Raw genomic sequence first — 14478 nt, 5'->3', positions numbered from 1 at the left:
CAACAGGAACAGACCAGACAGTACTTCTTGCTTTAGGTAATAGCTGTGATCTAATGCACGAAGTTGCAACTTTTCTTATCAGTTTGAGAGAACTGAAGCAAAAGCAAGCATGTAGGTCCTCGTTTAGGCATGGCTGGGGCTAGGCTCTTGTACCACTATGCCAGCTAATGATTGAAGAGCTAGGTTTTTGCAACTTTGGCGTTCTGTGTGAAAAATACATTGCCATGAAACTGATTTATCCTGGCCTTATTTATTTTTAATTGTTTTACCACCTGGTCAGAGAATTTGCACCACATTCTGCTTTGAGCCACGTTCTAGATGTTCGGTGCAGACTCATTTGCTGACAGCTTTACAGCTTGGTCTTGGACACTTTAGGCTCACAGAAACAGAACACTAATCTAGTTGTAGAATATTGTTCAACATTAACTTTTTTCTAACTTTTGTATTTGGTATATGGGAATAGCATATACCTTGTTTTAAAATTTTAAGAGTCATATGAAATCAAAGACTGACCAACAACCTCACAAAAGCAGCTCCTGTACAGTGTCACTTCTCAAACACAGGTAACCCTGGTTCTACTATATAACAAAATACACTATCTTGGACAAGACAGAAAAAAAAATTCTTATTTTGACAATCCCTCAAAAAGCCAAGTTTCCAGAAACTTTTGGTCTGAAAGTCAGGCCTGTGAGGGCTCCTTTAAGGTCACCAAATGTATGATATATCAAGTCATAAATGATTTACTGGAAACATTAGCAGTGAACATTGGTCTCCTTACACACAAAGTGGTTGTTCCCTCCTCCTTTGTTCATGTCAAATCTCTAATATTTTTTATTTTTCAAGGCCCATTACAAACTGTCCCAGCCAGCTGCTCAGGAAGGAGAACTAGATTCTTGATATGTAAGAACAATCCTTCCAATTTCATACTTTCTAAAATTTTCTATATTTTAATTGCTGAAATATTAGGTAACTGCAGTCTTTAATCTTTAATCTAAGTAAGTGCAACACACACTTGATCTATAACAAATATTTCTTAATAAAATATAATTATAAAAAATCCAAGGCAGTCTCAGCAAATGTGCAATTGAAACTGTTAATACACCTGAGGGATTATTTCCATGCTTATGTGTATTAGGCATTATATAAAACACAGGATTTCTTGGGACATTATCAACAAAGGAGATATTTTTTAAAACCTGCTTTTTACTGATTGCATTATCGAATGCAATTTTATTAGCTTGAATCTTCTGGGAAGGATATGATTTTAATAACGCATAAAAGGTTTGCTTAGTAGTTGGCTGTTGGCTTTTACTTGATACTTAATGTAATCTGTAATTACTATAGCAGCTCCTATGTTGGCTAGTGTGTTAAGGTCACTGGAAAGCTGTACTGTGTTGTACTTGGTGTACAAGAACATCCTTCTGGTGATTGATGGCTACACCCTACGGAAATGTTTTAATTTTGTCCTTGAAGCATGCCTTTAAGGACTGCTGTCAATATGTATTCCTCCTTGTAAAGCAGTACATGGTCCTTAGGAATCTGTAGACAGCCCAAGATCTGTCTTTCTACTGATAAGCATTCAATAACATCTCCTTTGGATTTCAAATTTGGTTCCCAAGACTTTGACCGACGAACTTACATGCCTCTTATTTATTAGAAAGAGCTCGTTTAAAAGACATATTTTACCTTGCACAAGCATTAAGATGGAAAACACTTGAAGCCCTCACTATATTTAAAATAGTAATAATAATAATAATAATAATAATAATAAGTAATAATAATGTTGCAGGACTTGGCTTCAAGAAGGTAGACTTTCATCTTTTTAAGCATTGTTCCTTCTTGCAATAATTTTTCTTTAAACTGTATTCCTGAACTACCTGACACACTTGGCCAGAACTTGCAATTGAGAAACACATTTGAAACATGATTTGAACTGGCTTATATTACAAGACTAAACTGTATTTTAAAGAAGTTTAACATTACTGTGCTGTAGCCAAACCCTGTGACACAGCAGGCTTGCAAGCCAGCAAGTCACCTGCAGCTTCATGTGTCATCTGCTTTAGTGGTACTACTGAGATAAACTTGAAAATAGAAGCAAAGTGCTGGAGATATTTCAGAACTGCAGTATCCCCAAGCTTATTAAACTTGGACTTTATACTCGTAAGATTTCCATGAAATAGATTGACAACTGAAACAATAGTCAATATTAATCACAGAATCAGCAATTCAACTATTAGTCTACATCTGTTCATGATCCTTACTGGATGTAAACCAACGTTTTGTACTGGTGATACAAGTTTGCTACATTAAAAATGGCATTCCTGAGGGACAAATCAGTATGGAAAGTCCTCTGATTGGAGAATGAAAGAACAACTTGGTAGAAAAATGGACAATTTTGAAAAGCTGATTAATAGGTAATTTTTTTTTGCATTTCATAACAATTTCTGTACAAGATAACATTACATTTACATTCTATAAGTTTATTTCAGACAAATTGTTCATGGAAAGGTTCATGTGCTTTCACAAGGAAAATCAGGAGCAAGACTCCACTTGTCATTTACCAATATTTGCCATCCGTTTTCATAGTTTCAAATTCATGGTTGCTGCTCCCTCTGAAAGCAATTAGAACACTGATTTATAAGCCATAGGAATAGAAATTTGTAAAATACTTTATCAGTAATATTTTGGTATTAAAAACACCAAGAAAGAATCATTATCTTCACCTCCAATAAAACAAAAAAAAGCTCCCCAAGATGTGTTTTAAAGATTTTTTTTCAGTATAGAACTTCATGTTTTAGCTTGTTGGTTACGTGTTTTCTCAGCAAAATTAATTCATTCCATGTTCACTAAATGACCTGCTATTCTGTGGAGATGGGTGTCCTCATCTCTAGTTCTAGCCAAGAGTGACTATGGGTTTTCTGTATCTCCCAGCTCACATTGACAATGATGATTCCTCTCGGGACCAAATGCATTTAAACTGTAGACAAGAGTCAAGAGGATTTTTTTATAATATCAATTCATCTTAGCTCTTATTGCAAGTTTAAACCTGCTGCAAGACCAACACAGATGGAAACAAAAAATATTGTCATTCATGTCTAATGAAAGAATAGGGAGCTTTTAAATATCATGCTCTGTAACTGCTAAATTACTATCATGTACAGACCAATAAACCTCTGCCTTTGAACAAGTCTTGTGATTGTCTCCTCTGAACATTAACTTTGTTGTACTTATCAGCTGTGTTGCATCATTCTTGTTGTCAGAAAAAAACCCCAAACACAAGAAACTGAGTAACAAAACACCTAATATTTCTATATCCTACCTGGCCAAGCCTGCTGGTTTACTTTTTTGCTATAAATAAAAACAATCTAAAAGCAACATTAATACAGAAAAAAACTGCTATTCAACACATCAGTGAGAACCCCCATTACCTGTAAGGCCACTACTGTAATCCCCGATAACATCTTGGGAGCAGAATCAAAGGACTACAGCAAGCAACTTCAATAAAAAAATCTAGCCAGAATAAATAGAGAAAACATGAAAACAGTGATTTTCTGGCACTCTGTTTGAAAGGAAGAGTTAAATTAATACATGAAAAGATCCTATCAGCTCTGACTTGTCTGAGTTATTAATTGAACACCTTCTTGGAAACATGTAGATAAAGATGTGTACCTTAGAGAATATGAGATAAGAGTGAAAGGAAAGGGAGAGAAATTAGCAGTTTTGCCAGTTCGCTCCCTTAATTGTAAGGCTAAGGTTGTTCAAAGCTGCCTGGAGGAGCATAATATGAAATAGTAACTAAAGTGCAGGCTGATGATGCGGAAGATAAAAACTTCAGGATCATACTTAAACATACTTATCTTTAGACTCAGAAGAGGCTGTAAAGCCAGCTGAACAATATAAAGCTGTTCTAAACCAAGACAAATGTATACTCCATGTGTTATAAGCAGTTCAAGCTGCTTCCTGTGATGAAAAACATGGACTGTACGGTAGACATACTGCAGCTAAGTACAATAGATCCCATGATACAGTTGTTTAAAGGAATATTAGAGTGATGAAAGAAGTGATGGAATTCTGCTCTTTAGGAGGCTCAGCGGCTGAACCAGAGAGAAAAGGTTTAAGCATGCAGACTTGGTAAATTTTCCTGATCCTGAAAGTTTGCGACCTAGAAGACAGTTTTATGCATGAAGAGCCTGGCCTCTCAGGAAACAATACAGCTCTATAGGTCTATTGCCCCAGGCAAAAGGAGAAGAGCATAGCACTGCTTAGCACTTCTCATCCTTAGCCTCAAAAGGAGGTGAGCATCGTTATCACCATTTTATAGGTGAAGAATCTAAGAAGCTCAGAAGGGCACATCTGGAGTCAGTAGCAGTCTTGGGACCAAACTCCCTTTGTCACTTCGTTTCAGTCAGTTTCTATCCTTTCTGCCTTATTTTGTCCCCCACAGAGCACTGTGAAGTGTCCAGCTGTACAATTCAGATAATACCAATACAGTAATAAGAAACAACCTTACTAAAATACTAATTGCAGCACTAAATTTTTTCTATGAAATTATCATAGCTGCCAATATTCCATTGTTAATGTACAAAAGTCTGATTATCTTTTCAATAAAACCAGAGAAATGCTAGCCTTTAAACTTGTTATCGTTGCAAAACAGAATGCTATGATAATGCATGAGAACTTTGGTTTGCAGCTGTAAAATTCCCAAAAGTCTTGTGACTCAGTTATAACTTTGTTATAGATGATTACCTCCCTCACTCACATAACTCCCACGTTCGCTTTTGGGAAACAAAGTATATATTCCACAAAAGCAAACAGTAAATTTATTTAAATAAATGTCAAATGGGGAGGGCAATTTATCCTACAACATATTGCTGTACACTAGAAAGGCTGACACTCGCACATCTGGTTTCAAATTATACAAGGCATTTTTAGAGGAAAAAGTAAAATCCAAGGTCTGCAAATGCAGATCTCTGACACTATATTCAATTAGGTCAAGGTGTCAAACTAACTTGTCAAGGTGAATCCTAAAATTTTTAAAAAGGAAATAACATTCTTTAATTTGTGTGAAGATATGTTTTAATTAGTTTCTCAACCAAACAAACTGAAAATTACTACCGTTTTGAGCAAGCTTGAAAAGGAATAAATATCTAGTGTTAACCAGCATTTCTGAATCACTTGAGTTTATCTAGAATGCGCATTGAAAAATACATTTTTAAACACCCTTTTACATAGGAATGACAATTGGTTATAGTACCTTCCTGTGAATCTTAAATAGCATTTGTCGAATTTTTTGCTTTGAACTGAATTCTATTAAAAAAAAAAAAGTATTTAAATTGCAAAGTTTTCTATGTAATGGCAGTTTATCTGTACTTGAAAAAATAAAAAGATTTTACAAATAGTTTCACTTAAATTCCTACCCAATAACGATCCTACTTGTACATTAAATTCTGTAATGCACTGAGTTCTACTCTCATGTTTTACAAATGAATGGCTATTGCCATCTACCGTTGGAAAAAATATGATCAACAGCAAGAGCACATCCAGCAGACTTTCTCATAGCACAAATAAGCTATAGAAAACAAAGATTTCACCAACCATAGTGGAGCAGCTTAACCTGTTGAAATACAATATTCAACTGGACAAAAAGAAGTTGAAAAAAGTCTCTTATACTCCTAAACCATTATGATTTTTAGGTCTGATATAACTGGAAGCAATACATGAGTCCAAACATTGACAGCTGTTCTTTTTATGCAGATTTGAGGGTTTGTAAGTCTCCCCCAATGATGTGGCTAGAATTGAATACACACAAATTAAGAGATTAACTAATAAAGCTTAATTTTAAGATACCATTAGGCCCAAGTTACAATCATGCCTCTAAAAACTGTAAATACAGAAGGTAAAAGCCATCCCCCAGCTTTCTGTGCAAAGGCTATGCAATACAGAACTCTTGCCTGAAGACGGACCTGATCTGACCCATCAAGCAGGTCAAAGTTACCGAGCACAGGACCAAGACCCAAAGCTGTTCTCCCAGGCTCTCCTGTCAGAGGTTTAGCATTGTTGTTTTTTCAAAACTTTTTTGGGATAAAACAACTTTTTGCTTGGGTATGTTAAGCTGAATACAGAGAACTGGGCAAAGAAAGGCACAGAAAGTTATTATACGCTTAAATCATCTTTAGTCCATATTTTTAGTATTTACAAAGATTTGATTGCATGACTTCACTTTACCATTAAACTACTTATTTAAAAATGATTGAGATGTATGCTTCTTCCATTCCCTTTGCTGATAAATATCCTTAGATACGACATCCAACAGCATTTTGAAAGTACCCCTTGTTGAGGCAATCTACAAACAGAATTAGGGTAGGGTTCTATTAATGTTTGCCAGACCTGTTGGAGGTTAAACAGCCTTTGAATTAAACCATTCTTTACTCTTTGATAATTATTATTTCTCCTTAAGACACTTTTTGTTGTCTCATAAGCAAGGTCAACTTGAACTGTTTTGTTAGACTCAATATCATAGTTCAACGTTTACTCTACTTGCACTGTTCTTACAAAGCCTGCATGCACTGTCACCTCTGCGAACAACTTTTGGAACTATTTAGCACAATTTTCAGTAAGTGAAAAAACCCCAGCTTTACTATTGGTCATTTCAAGTACATAGCAAATTGTACTTTAAATTTACACACAAAGTCATACCAACATGTGGATCTACACTAATTTACTTAAGTTGGTCAATCTTTGCATATAAACCTCTCAAACCAATTTAAGTCTTCCTTGTTTTGGTTTTTGTGCACTGGCACATCACATACAACCCAAACAATCATGACTGTTTTTAAATTAATGCAAGAAAAATACAATTTAAACTGGAAACAGCTTATTGAAACCAATGTAAAATAAAATACTGCTGCTTCCATATACAGCGAGTTCTTCAGAGAGTAGAAGAGTGTTCTTGTTGATATGGGGAGGGGTAATAATGTTGAGAGGTGACCAAAAGCAGAGTCCAAGGTAGAGCCAGGAGTAGAACACAGCTTAAAACCCTTGCGTGCCGCACAATGCCACAGGCAGAATAAGCCATGGCAAGATCTCATACTTGAAATGTGCACTCAGAAATGTGGTAATGGGGGGGTAGAGGGGTGGGGGTACACTCACCCCCCCACAGTCTCCAAACCTGTCAGTTCTTGAAACGTCCTCAGAAGAGGGCTCTTTGCACAAGCACAGTAACATGACACCTCCTGCTATCCCATCAATTCTATGGGATCTCCTAAAGGATTTCATCCACATTGTGCTGATTTTTTTTCTTTTTTCTAGGCTCCCCACAGAAAGGGAGCAATTTCCCACAGGGACAGAGAAAACTCTGTAGGGTGTTTAGAAATGGTGTGCTAGGAGGGTGACCATGCAAAAGGAAGGAACCCCATGCACTTATTAGCAGAGTGCAGTGAGGCTGTTATGTGCTGCTAGGGTGATGGACAGTGCTTTATCACCTTTGACCAAAGCGCTTTCCATGTAGCCAACCTGATACAACAGATGTCATATGACTGATCTCAAACAGTGAAAACATCCACCTTCAAGACATTCTTCAAAGTTCACCATTTAAACATTTGTTAGAGAATCTCCTGACAACTTGGTGTTATTTTCTGAGCATCTGGCACTCAATAACAAGTCACCTAGGATGCACACTCCTAATTGCCAAACCATCCAAATGGCAGCCCAGAGTATGAACCTCAATAACGTGCTTTCATAATTGGGCACAAGCGCTCCTCCTCCCAGACATCATCACCTCCCTCTGTATCACTTTGTGTCACATCTAGCATTGATGATAAACTTCTCTGTGCACACAAGCTTCAAACAAACCATTAGATTTTTAGAAACAAACAAATCCAGATATATTAACAAGAGCACTTACGCTCTGCAGGGAAGAAAATCTGCTTACTGCCAAGCAATTCAAGCATGGCACTGAGGTGGATGTGCTTCTCCGAGCCGCTGACTCTCACAGGTTACTACTCACTGCCAGTTAAGTTCTGCTTAGAGGAGAGCCATCAATGGAGAGCCATTTCTTTGACACACCGAGGCAGCTGCCACTTGCAAATGGTTTTAAATTCTTCAGGGGAGAAATTGCTGAGAGCTTCTGTTTTGACTCCTAAAAAGCCACAGTAGCACCTTTTTGGACTGTTTGACCGGGCCCTGAAAGCAGCTGCAGGCTGTCGAGAAACAGTAGCAAGCTGTAGCAACAACAGCTACATTTGTTGTAGTCTCCACAACAGTACCTTACGGCACAGTTTTCCTTGCTCCCATAAATAGAAACAAAAGTAGACCAAGTTCTCAATTTCTAAACATTTTTTCTCTGACACATAGATCCACAGAGCATACGCTTTTTCATGCATGCAGAAACTTGGCAGTTCAAGCTCTTCACCTTTTTCAGAAGTGACAGGAAAAAAATCGTTGTAAATGCCACAAAAACAGATATTTAGGAAACAAGATTTCTGAGGAAAATGAGACACTTGTCTTACAAGGAGACTTTCATTTGAAAAAATAATGTACTAAGCACATGAAATATCTTGGCTCTGATGTTTAGTTGCAATTCTGAAATAAAGTACTTGATGCCAAGTGAAAGCTGTTGCTCAGAAACAAGATAAAACAATGAAAACACATAAGTTACTTTGAAACAAGAACGAACATTACCAGTGGCAGAGCCAGCACTAATTTTAGCTATATCAAGTTTATTAAGCGACATTCAGATTCCACTGCCAGAAAGGACCTATACATCTTCCAGCGTGTAATGTCGGACTCTTCCATTTCCACTTATTCCGGCAACAGAAGGTTTCCTTCAAACAGAATTAAAAAATATTAAGTACCTAAGTTCAGTCCCATCCTCTATGCAAAGAAGAAAAAGAAGGCCACAAGATGGCACTGGTCAAACGCTTAGGAAATTATTGGAGGATTGGTAAAATGCGAGCATTGAGTCATGCCCAAGGCCAGTTCCTAGGGCCATGTCTGTTCCCTGCTGAGGCGAGACCTGCGGTGGGGCAGCAGCGTTTGCTTTGCTTCCATTGAAAATAGCACGCACGTGTGCTTGCATTTCTGGTAAATTTTCTGTAAGCGGTTGATACTGGCTACAGAAGCAGAGAAAAGGTTTGGCCTACGGTAAGAACTACCAGCAGAGGTAACTAAACAGCCTCCTTCCATGATGGTGGGCAGCACGGGATGGGCTCTTGGTGCTATTCCTTCAGGGAGATGGTGCTGTGGCTTGGCATGCAATAGGCGGGTTTGCTGCATGGTGGGACCAAAGCCTCTGCGTAGAGAGGAATGTCTGGGGACAAGCCCCGACGCTTTCCCCCTCACAATCTGTTCTTCCACACCTCAGCAAAGTATTTGTCTCCAGCTACCCGTACTCAGAGGCTTGTATGTTTTTGCAGATTCAGCTCTGTGCTTCTAAAATCGATGAGTAAAAGTCAACATTTCTTAAACTCGATGAGTAAAATTCAACATTTCTTAAACTCGATGAGTAAAATTCAACATTTCTAAGTTTCCATCACTGCAGGGCTCTCCCAGATAAGATCACGCCGGCGAGCCCAGCCCTCCCACTGCCCGTCCTCTGGGAGGGAGGGGATACCAAACAAATCTCGGCAGAGACTGACATTTTGGGGCCTCCGGTCGGCTCGGTTTGTCCCCGGGGTCCCCTCTCCCCGACGAGCCCAGCGGCCGGGCCCCACCGCGCCGGGGCCGCCTGGACCCCGACCCCCGCTCCCCTCAGCGGGGCTGGGCCGCCTCACGGCGGGGAGGGGAGAGGAGGGAGCGGCCCCAACGGTCGGGCGCGAGGGGGAAGGGGTCGCGCGCTGCCCCCCCGCGAGCCCCCATGGGCGGGAAGCACGAGCCCGCTGGGAGCCGCCGCGCGTGTCGGAGCGGCGCCGGCCGCGCGCCCCACGGCTGAGGGAAGCGCGGCGGTTGGCCCGGGGGCGCCGCTCCCGTTTTGCTCTGCTGGGGTCCCCCGGCGCGGGGGCGCGCCCCTTCGCTCCCGGCCGCCGCCGAGGCTGACAGAGACGAGCTCTTCGCGGCGGCAGTGGCGGGAGCCGGCCGACCGCGGCCTCCGGGCGGTGCGGCGGCGGGAGCCTCCGCGACGGGCCCCCGGCTGCAAAGGGGGGACGGGGACCCCAGGGCGGGCCGGGGTGAGGAGCCCCCTCGCTGACGTTTTTTGATGGCGGACCCCCTTCCCCCCCACCGCCGCTCCCTTTCCCCCCGCCCCCCGGGCTACTCCCCTCGTCCGCTGAAAGTCAGCGAGTAAAACAGCGGACGGGCGCGGGGAGCGCGGCAGCAGCCATTAGGGTTAGTGACACCAGGGCCTCCCCACCCGCCACGCGACTGGGGGGCGCCCCCGCGGAGCTTCTTAAAGCCTCCTCGGCCACACCCACCGCGCCTCCATTGGTCGGAAGGGCACCCTCCTCCGCTACCATTGGCTGCGGCGGGGCGAGGGGGTGGGAGGGAGAGAGTGGCGGGAGTTTGGAACGCTCGGGCCATTCGTCCCCCAGCCGCACCACGTGCTCTGGGGCGCGCGCCTGGCCGTGCCTTCCCCTCTCTCCGCCCCTTCCCTGGGGCCGGGGGCTGCGGCCGGGAGTCGGGACTCGGGGCCGGGGGTCGTTCTTGGCTCCGGGACCCGGAGCCCGGCCCGCGGCTTGGAGGCGAGATTTGGGAGCTGGTGGCTGAGGTTTAGGGCCGGGACTTGGGGCCTCGGGGCTGGACTTAGGGCCCGGGTCCGCGTTCAGGCCCTGCCCGACTCGGTGAGGACCCCAGAGTGAGGAGCTAGGCCCAGAAACTCCCCCCTCGTTCCCCCGAAGCAGGGCCGCGCCAGCTCGGGTGTTTATCTCTTCCATGATCTCTCTTTGTGCAAGGCGTATTCTCTGTGCAGTACCCGCTCCCTGGAGCGCTTGCCTCGGACACCGGCTGTCTGTCCTCTGCTGCGTCATGTTCCTCAGAACATGTTCCTCCTTGCTTTTTGACCCCGACACTTCCATGGAAAAGCAAGGCATTTCAAGGCTGCGCAGTTTTGCAGGTACAATGGAGTATGAAGCAATAGCGTAGGGCTCTCGGTCTTTCTAAATTTAGTTGTATGTATACTGTACAGCATTGCTCTGGTGAAGAACCTCTTTAAAAAAATCTTTTACACCTATTAAGAAAGATGAAGAAGGAAGTACCTGTGCCAGACGTGATTTTTATTGGACTTTCAAAAGGCATGCTTATGGACACAGACTTCCCCCTAGACGCTACCTTCCACGTAGCTGTAAGGCACTCAGGGAAGCGAGGAGCCTTCTGTCCAAACTGAAGATTTCCTATTAGGAGGAGCACTGACTTTCACCTTAACACCACCTGTGACCGTGCAGACTCGTTTAAGCATTCAGCTTGATTCCAGGGAAGAGGCTGAAACCACCAGAAATGAGTGGAAATAAGTCCTTAGACCAACATCATGATAATGGTCAATTCCTGATAGAATTGGAGCAGAGCTTGTCAGTCCCTGGTGACTCTATGCCAACAGTAGGAGGCTGAAAGAGGGTTTCAGGACAATGTAACCTTTGAACCATAATTTCATGGCCACCAGGAAGGTGGTAAGTTTTTTCCCACCTCACTAGGATTCTTAGTCGTCTCTTCCTTGAGGCTCAGAATTTTTTCTTTTATGCCTTGTACAAGCAGCTCCTCAGCTGCGGTGACTTATGAAGTGCCGCTTTCTTTCCAAATCCGCGTTAGGTGCTCTGTAAGATCACAGCTGTACAGGTCAAGCTGGAGAACACCACAGGACAAGCAGTAGCCTTTGAAGATTGGTACACTGTGGGTAACACCGTAACCAGAGTCCATCACACACCCTGTGCTGTGCCCCGAGTGTGAGCACAGCCTGGATAGACACACAGAGCTGGTACGTCAATGTGCTCAGGGAAATCTCTGCCATTTTTTCTTGGTTAACCAGTGGATTAAGTGATGCCTCAGTCAGAATCACTGTCTGCTCACTGCTTTTCATCTTCAGGTCATTGACACTCTTCCCCACAGCCTCCCTATCTCCCCAGGACATGACATTCCAATGCTCTTTGTGGTACCTCCAGGAATCGAAAAAACCACAGCGGCACTGGAGAAGTACTCTTCCATCTCCGTCTCCATGGCAACACCAGCATCTCCCCCTGGTCAAGGTGGGATGTCCCAGGTAAAGGATGTTAGGAAAAAGCACTTCATGTACATTTAAATTATGTGTGGTGTTTTGAAAAAATACTGGAAAGATATTTGGCTCTTTCACAGGCCAGACGACTTCAGCAGCTGTGAGAGCTGAGACTGTTCAGCTCCTTGGAGGTTATAGCATGTTACCTGAACAGGACCTTCCTTCTGTCACTGTGGTTGTCAGGCTATCACTGAAAATATTATTATAGCCATTATAATACGTATTCATTAGTTATTTTGTGGTTTGTGTTTTATTAGTTTATTTACAGTTATTAAAGTTTAATCCCTGGGGACTGCTGAAGACCTTGCAGGAACAAAATGGGTGTTATTAGTATCGGGTCAATATGCGATTGGGCAGAGACGCAGCTGCAATGTCAACCTTTTCACACTGGATGCTGCAGCTGTGCACAACAGATCTTGTGATCGTGGCGCGCCACTAAACACAAGTGTATTCCCATAAGAGTTTTTTCACGTGGACCTGAGAGATGTTTGCAAGCATGAAAAGAGCTAGTAAGGATGCTGGTTTTTCCCAAATGCTTTTTTGCGGCACCTCTTATACAGACATTCTTGCAGCTATTGGAAACCTCTGCACGAAGACAGCAGTAGTGTCAAGAAATCATGCAGCTGCCACTGCCAAACTCAACAGAATATTGTCATTGCTTGCTTCCAACTTTCTTCCGTTTCCCCTTTCCCTTCCCTGTCTCTGCTTTCTTCTGGAGCCGTTCCTATTTAATTTCTCTTGGTTTTCCTTACTCCTCCTCCCACCAGTTGGGGTTTGGCTTGTGTTTTGCTTTGCAAAGGATGGCAAAGCTAAATTCCCGTATACAGCTGCTTCCAAGATCAGGCATTTCAGTGCCTGGTGTACTAGAAGATCCAGGAGGATTAGTCACTTCCTCATTTTCCACCTCCAGCTGTAGCAAGAGGCCTGCAGAGGAGATGCTGCCTGATATGACATGCTCTGTGCTTAGAGCTTGCCTGCGTGCTCTTGCCGGCTGCTTTGCTGTGGTGCTGCCCTGCAAGGCCAGCGGTAACAGAGGACTCCCTTTCTCCTCTTTGGCTGGGGCTGTCTCATTCTGATTTCTGATAAATACACACCGAATCTGCCCTGTTTTGTTCCTGCAGTAACCGCAGTGCTTTACATCTCTCCTCGGCAGCCCTGCCTGCCTTGTCCCGCTCATCCCACCTCCATTTGCTGGCACCAGCAGGCAAAGATCTTTGTTGTACTCTGCTCCTCTCCTTTCCCTGGGCTTTTCAGCTCCTTTTGCTGGTATCTTTCTTCTTGTCTGTGCTTCATTCCCAACAAACTAGTTCTTCCTGCCTCTGTGGATTTGGCATCGTAAGCGTAGTGTTTCAAACTGTCGCTTTGGTGTTAAATATTAAGCGAGGGTATGACTTTTTAGTTACGAGCATGTTGAAAATCAATTAGAGTATTCTAGGGAAGATCACCATCTCAAAGTTTCTCGTTCGCACCAATTCCTGGTGTGCGCAGAGAAGGGGCAGTAGATGACACCCCTGAGGATCCCGCAGCTGGGGGGTGACCTGCTGGCTCTGCGGAGGGGAGGGGGTGCCCTTGGCGGAGGAAGGCTGCGGGGCGCCCCGGGGGTGTCTGGGGAGCTGCCAGCACGGCCAGGTCCCGGTTCTGCGGGGATGCAGGTGCCTGGGTGAGCCCGCTGCTTATAGGTCACTGCCATGACGCAGAACCGAAACAAGGAAGTCGCCGCCGGCGCGAGCAGGGGGCGGGACACCATTACCCGGGCCGCCGCGAACATACAAACAAGCGGCGTTTCCGTAGTGTAGTGGTTATCACGTTCGCCTAACACGCGAAAGGTCCCCGGTTCGAAACCGGGCGGAAACACCAGCAGGGCTGCTTTTTTTACTTACTCACACGTTAACGTTCCTGAAAGTAGCTGGGACTGACCGCCGCAAATGCCGGCAGCGCATCTCTGCACGTTTAAAAATACCTTTACGTGGATTCTTTTTAATTGGAAGCACAGGCACGGCGAGACTCTTCATTTACAAATACATCAACCCATTTTATTTACCAATCCAGGGTGCAGGGCGAAGATCTGCGCCGCGGGAGCTGCCTTAGACCGCTGCCGCCCACCCCGGGTGTCAGGGCTCTCGGGGAACGCAGCGCAGGGACCGCGTCCCGCCGACTCCGCTCCTGGCGCCGGCCCCGGCCGGCAGCGCTCCGCCCCGCCGACCGCCACTACATCTCCCGGCATGCACAGCTCCTCGACAGGCTAACGGCGGGCCCTGCCGCGGCGCGCTGCACGATGGGAGTTG

The 14478-nt window shown here is 44.1% G+C and overlaps 1 non-coding gene across 1 annotated transcript; it reads left to right on the top strand.

Annotated features, from left to right (window-relative positions):
- The first annotated feature begins 13974 nt into the window (after positions 1-13974).
- TRNAV-AAC (transfer RNA valine (anticodon AAC)) lies at positions 13975-14047 on the top strand. Its single transcript has one exon. It is a non-coding gene; the product is annotated as a tRNA-Val (tRNA).
- The last annotated feature ends 431 nt before the right edge of the window (positions 14048-14478 follow it).

Source organism: Grus americana, chromosome 9, assembly GCF_028858705.1.
Source record: "Grus americana isolate bGruAme1 chromosome 9, bGruAme1.mat, whole genome shotgun sequence".
Lineage (NCBI taxonomy): Eukaryota > Metazoa > Chordata > Aves > Gruiformes > Gruidae > Grus > Grus americana.
The sequence above is the reverse complement of the archived record's forward strand: the minus strand, read 5'-3'. Positions and strand labels throughout refer to the sequence as shown.